This window comes from Corvus brachyrhynchos, unplaced genomic scaffold (assembly GCF_000691975.1).
Source record: "Corvus brachyrhynchos isolate BGI_N302 unplaced genomic scaffold, ASM69197v1 scaffold61, whole genome shotgun sequence".
NCBI classification, from domain to species: Eukaryota; Metazoa; Chordata; class Aves; order Passeriformes; family Corvidae; genus Corvus; species Corvus brachyrhynchos.
In genome coordinates, this window is record NW_008236478.1 from 7,314,196 (window position 1) to 7,321,919 (window position 7,724).

Genomic DNA, 7,724 nt, shown 5'->3' on the forward strand with positions numbered 1-7,724 from the left:
CCTCCCCCTTCCCCTCCCCGGACTGTTTATCGGAATATAGAAAAAACAAGCTCTGCCGCTGGCCTCCCGCCAGCCAGAAACATTTAATGAGCCGCTCTGCCCAGGCTGCTCTTCAGGGCTGCATTAACTTGGAGGAGTTTCCTGCTTGGGAGCTGCTGCCGGGGGGGTTTTGGCTGCCCCCCTTCCAAGTTGTGCCCTCCCAGAGGGATGATGTACTCCTTGCCGTCCCTGGGGTTGCATCCTGCCCCACTGCAGCTCCTCTCGCACCCCTCCAGAGATGTTTCCTTGCTCCTTTCTTCCCCTCTGCAAGAGCTTTGGAGCAGAGAGGCTGCTCAGCTGGGAACCTGACGCATTCTCATGCCCGAGGATGGTGGGGAGCTGCTGGGGCCAGTGGAGGGCTGAGGGGGGCTTTGCCCCCCACCTCAGATGTGGAGAGGTGAGCAGCAGGAGCATAATGGGCTCAGAGTGGAGGTGGCAGAGGCTGGGGCAGCAGCTGCCCGATGCTGGTGCCAGTGGTGCTGTGCCCAGGGCTGCTCCAAGCTGGGCTGGCAGACAGGTCTTGGCATCCAGACACCAGCGGGGCCCTGACCCCTGGGGGCACCTTTCACTCTCCCAGCATGCTCTGCACTTTCTTTCTTAATTATTTTTATTATTATCATTGTTTTTCCCCCTGTGGTGATGGTGTCAGTGCAGAGGGGGAGGAGGGGAGCAAAACGGAGTGGAGCTGTTCTTCCTCCCTGCAGGGCTGGCTCCAGCTTCATGGCAGGGAAGGAACTTTCCCAAGGTCAGCACCTTCACTGGAACACCTTGCAGAGAACCAGCCTGTGCACCCCTCTGGCAGGAGGGAGAGCTTCCCAAGCCACATGCTTCAGGTCCCGGGATGGACGTGCCCAGCCAGGGCACGGCCCATTGCCGTATCCCTCCCTTCTGCCGAGCTGGCGCCGTGCATCCCCCACCGTCACGAGGCCAAGCTGTGCCACATGCCTTCTGCGACAGATGCGCTGGGAGAAGGATGGCAGCGAGCAGGCTGAGTGCCGTGGCGGGGGGGCCAGGCAGCCCCGACCTGTGTGGGCTCTGGCTGCCAAACAGCCCTGGGGGTGCCCAGCACCTTGAGGTGCCCCTGGGCCTGTTGGGGAGGGGGGGAGCAGTAGGGGTCCCCAGGCCTCATCATGCACATCCATATGCTCTAGTTCAGGCTTTTTTCATGTTACCAGTGATGTTTGGAGGAAACATTTTACTTGCCCTGTCCCCCTCAGCAGCAAAGTGCCCGGCCAGTAGATACCATGTGTGCTGTGTTGCCTGCCCACTTCTGGCACACTCTGGCAAGGTCAGGATGGGTTTGTGGCTGTCTGGTGCTCAGTGAGGGTATTCCTCAGGGGTCCTGTTGTTGGTGTGAGGTACCATCACAGCGCTCCTTGGGGCCGGTGCGAGCTCACCCAGGATTTGCCTGGAGAATCCTGGATGGGTTAGTGCTGTACCAGTGCCAGCGGGTTCAGCACTGTGTATTTGTGCTGGGCCCCAAGTTTATTCCAGGAATGTTGTTACCTGCTCAACACAAGCTGCTCCCTGGGGAGGGAAGGGATGCCCCTGCAGGATGGGACCTCTGGGGCAGGGAGGTGCCCTTGCTACCCGGGAGGGCTTGTGGCCAGGAATGCATTGGCCAGGTGGCTGTATGCCCCCAGGCAGAGCAGGAGCCGAAGCAGCTTGAGTGTCCCCTGCCCATCCCTTTTGTGTCAGATCACTCCATTTCATGCCACCCTCTCCTCCCCCACTCTGCTCTGGGACTCTGCCGCCATATCCATGTTGCTAGAACACACAAGACATGGGTCTGCATGGTGTGCCAGGAGCATGCTGGGACACTTGGGAGCATGGTGCCCATGCGCAACAACTGTCGGTGTGTCCTGGGGCATGAGCTGCGCTGCTGGTGAGAGCCCCCAGCTCTGCAGGGTGACACTGAGCCCTGGGGCTGCCGTTGTGCACTGGGCCTGGGGAGCAGTGGGTGTGGGGACAGCTCCCGGGTGGTGGGGTGCTGGCAGGATGGGGCTGGGTGACCGTTATCAGCTGCCCGCAGGCTGCGGCTGTGGTTTCCTGCCGGTGCCGGTGGGAGGGTGCTGGGGAGCAGGCAGGGCTGCCAGGGGACTGCTGGGCCCCAACTGGAGTGGGAATAGTGGCAGCAGTCTGCCCCTCTCCCAGGATCTCTGCTGAGCAGGGTTGGGGTGGCTGCAGCAGGGGTGATGCTGGCAGGGTTTTGGGAAGTTCACTGGGCATGCTCCTGGAGGTGCGGGAGAGTGGGCTGTGCATCAGTGTTGGGTGTCCCTTTTGAGTAGGGCTGCTGGTGGGGCTCAGGAGCCCCCAAAGCTCTCAGACCGGCCTCCCACTGCAGCTCACCCCCTTCTCTCCCAGGCAGGTCGTGGATCAGGATGAACGTTAAACCCGGGGCGTAATCTCCCCTGTGGCAGGTGCTGGCCCCTGTCCAGCCCTGGCCCTCCCTGCCCAGGGGCGACCGATAACACCCTGCCTGCACCCCTCTGCTGCCACTTCCTTGGGGGGGGCCCTGTGGGATGTAGCTCCTGCCCCCCTTTTGCAAGGTCTCTCTCTGCCCCAGCTTTGTGGAACCCACAGTCAGGTAGCAGAGGTTAACGTGCACCAAGGTGATGGTTCCTATGCTCCAGGATGGCCCCGTGGTGAGAGGGTGGCAGACAGGGGGTGGGAGAGTCCCTGTTTTCTGCAGGAGCAGCAGCCTCAGCCCCTCTACGACATACCAAGGGGCAGGTGTTGTGTATTGAGCCAGGTTTCTGCAGCACAGCCCAGGTGGCTGGATACAGTGCTTGCAGCCCAAGCCAGGCTGGGACGTCGGTGGTGTTGGGATCCTGGACCGTTCTGCTGCAGCCACTTCCGCCAACCTCTGCTCTGCTACATGCGTCCTCCTTCAATGAGGGTCTTGTGCACCCTGGGGATCTCCCTTCCAGGGCAGAGGTTGCTCCTGCCTGCTGTGAGAAACTGCAGGGCGGTGGGTGCCAGCTTTTGCCCACTCCAGCTCCTGCCTCCCCACTGGGAGCCCATGGCAGCTCATGGCATCGCAGGCACGCAGCTCTGCTGGGCATGAGGCAGGTCCAGGCACCCCGACCGGCCTGCTCCAACTGGCCCGGGGTTAGCCCGGGGCAGCTGCAGGCAGGGGCAGGCAGGAGCACGGCAGCAGGAGCTCTCTCCCTGCCGGGGATGGCAGCGCAGAGCTGCTGGAGGAGCCTGATGTGGTGCAGCAGTGCATGGAGTTGGGAATGGGGGTGCTGCCTGGGCATGGGGAGTGCCAGGCTGCCAAAAGTCCTTGCGGAGGGGCATTTCCCTGCTGAGGCTGGGGAGATGTCGTTATGCTCCTCCCATCTTGGTGCCCCTGCCAAATCCTTTGGGCAGCCACGGCATGTCGAGTCGCCCTGCCTGCTGCCAGCGCGTGCGCAGCAGGAGGCTTGGACAGTGGCAGGGCTGCCCCCCAGAACCCCAGGTTGCCCCCGAGTGGAGTAGATGGGGCTCCATGTCAATCCCTACAGGAACTGTACCTGGAACTGTGGGAGCTGCCATCACCATCCCACCGTGGCTGTGTCCCTGCTTGGCCTAGCTGGTGGGGAGGAGGCAGCCGCTAACAGGAAGGACACGCATGTTAGCAACGAAAACACGGCAGTGAGAGGAAGCAGAAGCAATGCATTATTGATGGAGCTATTTGATGCTGCTATATTCGGAGAGCTGCTCCGGAGTGTTCGGCAGCACCGTGGGGGGGGTGGCAGGGGGTGGGCTCAGCTGCTGGAGAGTTACCTGCTTCAAGTCAACCACATATAGCCATGGCCCTGTAACATGTCCCTTGCCTTCTCCCAGGGGAGCTTCCAGCGTGGGAGGGCACAGTGACATGTGGGTACCAGGAGGGATGGCAGCCACAGTGGGTGGCAGCTCCTGACTATGTAAATCTCTTATGGATGCCAAGGGTCCTCTGTAGCTTGGGAGACAGAGTGGAGGGAATGGAGGGGGAACAGTGGGCCAGGGAGCAGGGTGCTCTCCTACTGGGGCTGAGTTCCTGGAATTGCAGGGCCGGGTGTGGGTGTTGAGGATTCTGCTTTGGCTTCTCTTTGAAGCAGCAGTGCCTGTCCCTTGGAGGGTAGATGGTTTTCTTGGAGGACAGAGGGCAGGCGCAGGATGCTGGGGCTGTGCAGCCATGCTGCATGTCACCCCCTCCCTGCCGTGGGTTCCCAGGCCAGGAAAGGGGCTGTAAAACGAACCATTCTTGTAACATGAGAGAATCCACCTGGAGGCTCTGGAGGAGCCTTAAAACCCTGCAGCTCTGGCAGGCTGGCCCCAGCCTTCTGCAGAGGAATTGGGGCTCACTGCTGTGGGTGGCCATGCTGGGGCTAAGCTCTTGCAGGACGTGCATTGCGATATCTCAGGAACAGCATAGGAACACTGTGGGGCATTTCTCTGGTGCTGGTGCCACAGGGAAACCCCTTTCTAGCAGGACATGCCAAAGCTTGCTTGCAGACTGCACCTTCCTCTTGGAGCCCGTGGGCAGCCTAGCGGTGATGAGATTGACCCCCCATGCCAGAACAAGGTGTGATGTGAGGTGGACACCCCATATGAATCTCATGCACTCTGGGGTTCTGCCCCCCACTGTAACCTTTCTCCATCTCCTCTTGTTTTGGTGGAGATGGGCACCAATGCATGCACTTGGCTGCTGCTTGTCTGCTGCTCACATACTCAGATTGAGTTCTCTGTCCCATGCAGGATGCTCAAGATGTGACCCTGTAACTTCCCACCCTGCCCTGACAGCTTTTCCCCAGCTCCTGGGCTTTATTTCTGCCTCTGAGTGTCTGGAAGTAGTTCTGGTTTTGAAGGGTTAATCCCAGGAGCCCCCAGGATCTGCTGTCTGCCTGGCATGACTCACCATGTAGTTTCCAGCCTCCCCCAAGCCTCCTCTGGAGAGATGGAGCTGTGGCTTTTCCAGCCAAAAAAAGGGTCCCCTCCTGCCCCAGAACTCCCTTTTGATCTGGTCATGCATAGCTTTAGGAGGGAGAGAAGCCCCTCCTTGAGAAACAGGGAAACAAAGCATAGTTCTGTTTGAAAGGTGGTAGGATTCAGGGGGTTGACTGTTGTGTTCTGCAAAGGGGGGGCTCCAGGATGCATGCTGTGCTGCACTGCTGCAGGCTGGATCTGCGTGCGTGCGATGGTACCCAGGTCTGGCTGCTATTTGGACAAGTCCATGAGGTTTGGAAGTGCCAGGCCAGTTTGTCTCCCGGTGCAGGCTGTGCTGTTTGCAGAGCTAGCAGATTTTATTATTATTTTTTATGTAAGCGCGTGTCCATGTCCCTGCTCTACGCCTGCGCTTGCCGGGGCCCCGGCCGGCTGTGAGCGTGAGCATGCCCTGCCTCCTGCCCTGCTCGCCTGGGATCCCTCACGCACACTCTGTGGGCACACCAAGCCATGGCCACAGGGATCAGAGAGAACTGGGCATCCCCTGGCTACCATGATCCCCACTGGGCTCTTCCCATCCGTTCGTCTGGGATGTATCCCTGTGCTCACTCCTGCTCCCGAGCCGCTGCCAGTTCCCTGGGCTGAGACCTGCACCGGGTGTTGGATCAGGGCTGGACTTTGGGGAGACCAGGAAGGCATGGGGCCCTTGCTAGGGGGAGAGCGGAGGCTGCGATCTGGGGGATGCAATGCCCTACCACAAAAACAGGGTAGCCCTCTGCTCCCCTCGCAGTGAGGGCGCGAGCACATCGTGAGGAAGGGGCCCCCCCACACCGTCGCTGCCACACACACTTCCCAGCTGCATCCCAGCCCTTCTGCTCTCCATCCAGCATCTATTTAATTATTAACTCGACTATAACCATAAACAGCTGGGGCTGCTGCAGCCACGTGGACCAGTCCAGCGCTGTCGTCAGAGCTGAGCAGGGACACGTGAGCAGTCCCGGAGGGCTGCTGAGCCCCGGGATAAATTGCTCCAGGCATGCTTGCTGTGGATGCACTGGGCCAGGCCATGGGGCTTAGGGATCAATGGGGGCTGCTCTCTGATCCCCCTGGCCATGGCACTGGTGCCACGAGTCTCTAGTACAGGGACAAAATGCCCTTTTTTTCACTGTTTTGCAGTAGCAGCATGGTGTTGGGTGGTTGTGCCTCGTGCATCTTTGAGCCTCGGAGAGGTAATGGGGTGCAGGTAGACTGTGTTTAATGGCCTGTCTTGGTGAGGAGGGCTGTGCCATCCCGTAGCTGTCACCAGCATTGCAGCCAGCACTTTTTTTGGCCTAATGACAGTGGGGGTCAGCATGCTGCAGCCCCATCTCACCCACTGCCACAAGATTTGGGCTGGCAGGAGGACAGGCAGTAAAGGGGCAGCATTCCGGGGCACTCGCAGCATCCCTGTGCCCAGTTATCAAGGCACTGACAGCATGGGTACCTCCTGCTGCGTGTGCTTTTCACAGAGTAGGGTGTCACAGAGGTTTTTAGGTTTACAGTGAGTTTTTCTTTCTGTCAGTCTGGAGTTTACGAAGACTTTTGCTATATTTAGCCAAGTGCCTATGGAAGGTGATACTGCAAGGTAGCCTTCAAGAGGAAGGGGAAATCACGATGGTGTGATGTGAACCAGGATGGGGTTGGAGCCTCACTCAGCTGATGAGTGTGGGGGACAGGAGTGAGGGGATGCTGCCTGTCCCTCTTCAGTGCTGGTCCTAGACAGCAACATGGTTGGGGAGCAGGGGGCTGCCCCCAGTCCTCAGGTGTAGGGCTTTGGGGATGCACAAGCACAGAGGGGAGGACACCCCCAAAACCTCATGGATGAGGTTTTGCACCCGCCATGTCTGCTCTGTTGACCGCGGGGGGAGTGTGCTTGGCAGGACCCAACTGGTTGTACCTGCATTACCCCAAGGCCTGGGGAGGGGATGAGGTGCAGGCCTGGCCCTGCAAGCAGGGGGATGTGGGAGGGTGTGCGTGCCCCAGGCATGGGTGCACACCCAGCCAGGGCTGTGCCGGGAGGCATTTGGGAAGGTGTGCAAGTGCTGGGTGAACACCAGCCCATGTGTGTAGGACGAGATGTACCAGCACGTGTGTGCGTGTGCGTGTGTGCTGAGCCTCTGAGCCTGCTCTTACTGCCCGGAGCTGGGGGCTGTTGGGGCTTGGGGTGGTGTACCCAGGCTGGGCTCTGAAGTCCTGGCTCATGTCCCTGCTGCCCATGGGCTTGCCGGCAGGGCTGGCAGCAGAGGTCTGTCCCAGTCTGACTTGCCAGGGCAGGAGCAGGAGCTGCAAGGGGCAGATGTGAGACAGAAGGGGAATGGGAAAAATGGGATTTTTTTAATAACGGAAATTTTCATAATGGAAATTTTTGTAAAATCTCCTAACTGGAAGAGGTTGCAGTTTTATCAAGGAAAAGAAAGACCCTGGGCTCTCCTTTCCTGGGATGGCAGTTGCTGACTGGCACATTTTATTTTTCATCCCCCCTCCCAAACAAGCCGGTTATATTTTTTTCTCGTCTGAAACTGGGGGAAAGGGAAACAAGTTTCAGAAAGGAAAAAAAAAAAAAATCCTGAAAAAACTTCAGACACCCCGAAACCCAGCTAGGGAAAAGGTCTATTTTTATTGAAACTTTCGCAGTAGGGAAAAAATCCTTGCCCCGACTGGTGCCGAGCTCCTCAGCGGGACGCGGCTCTCGCATCCCCATCCCGGGGAGTGCCTGTACCGGCGCCGGGCGGGGG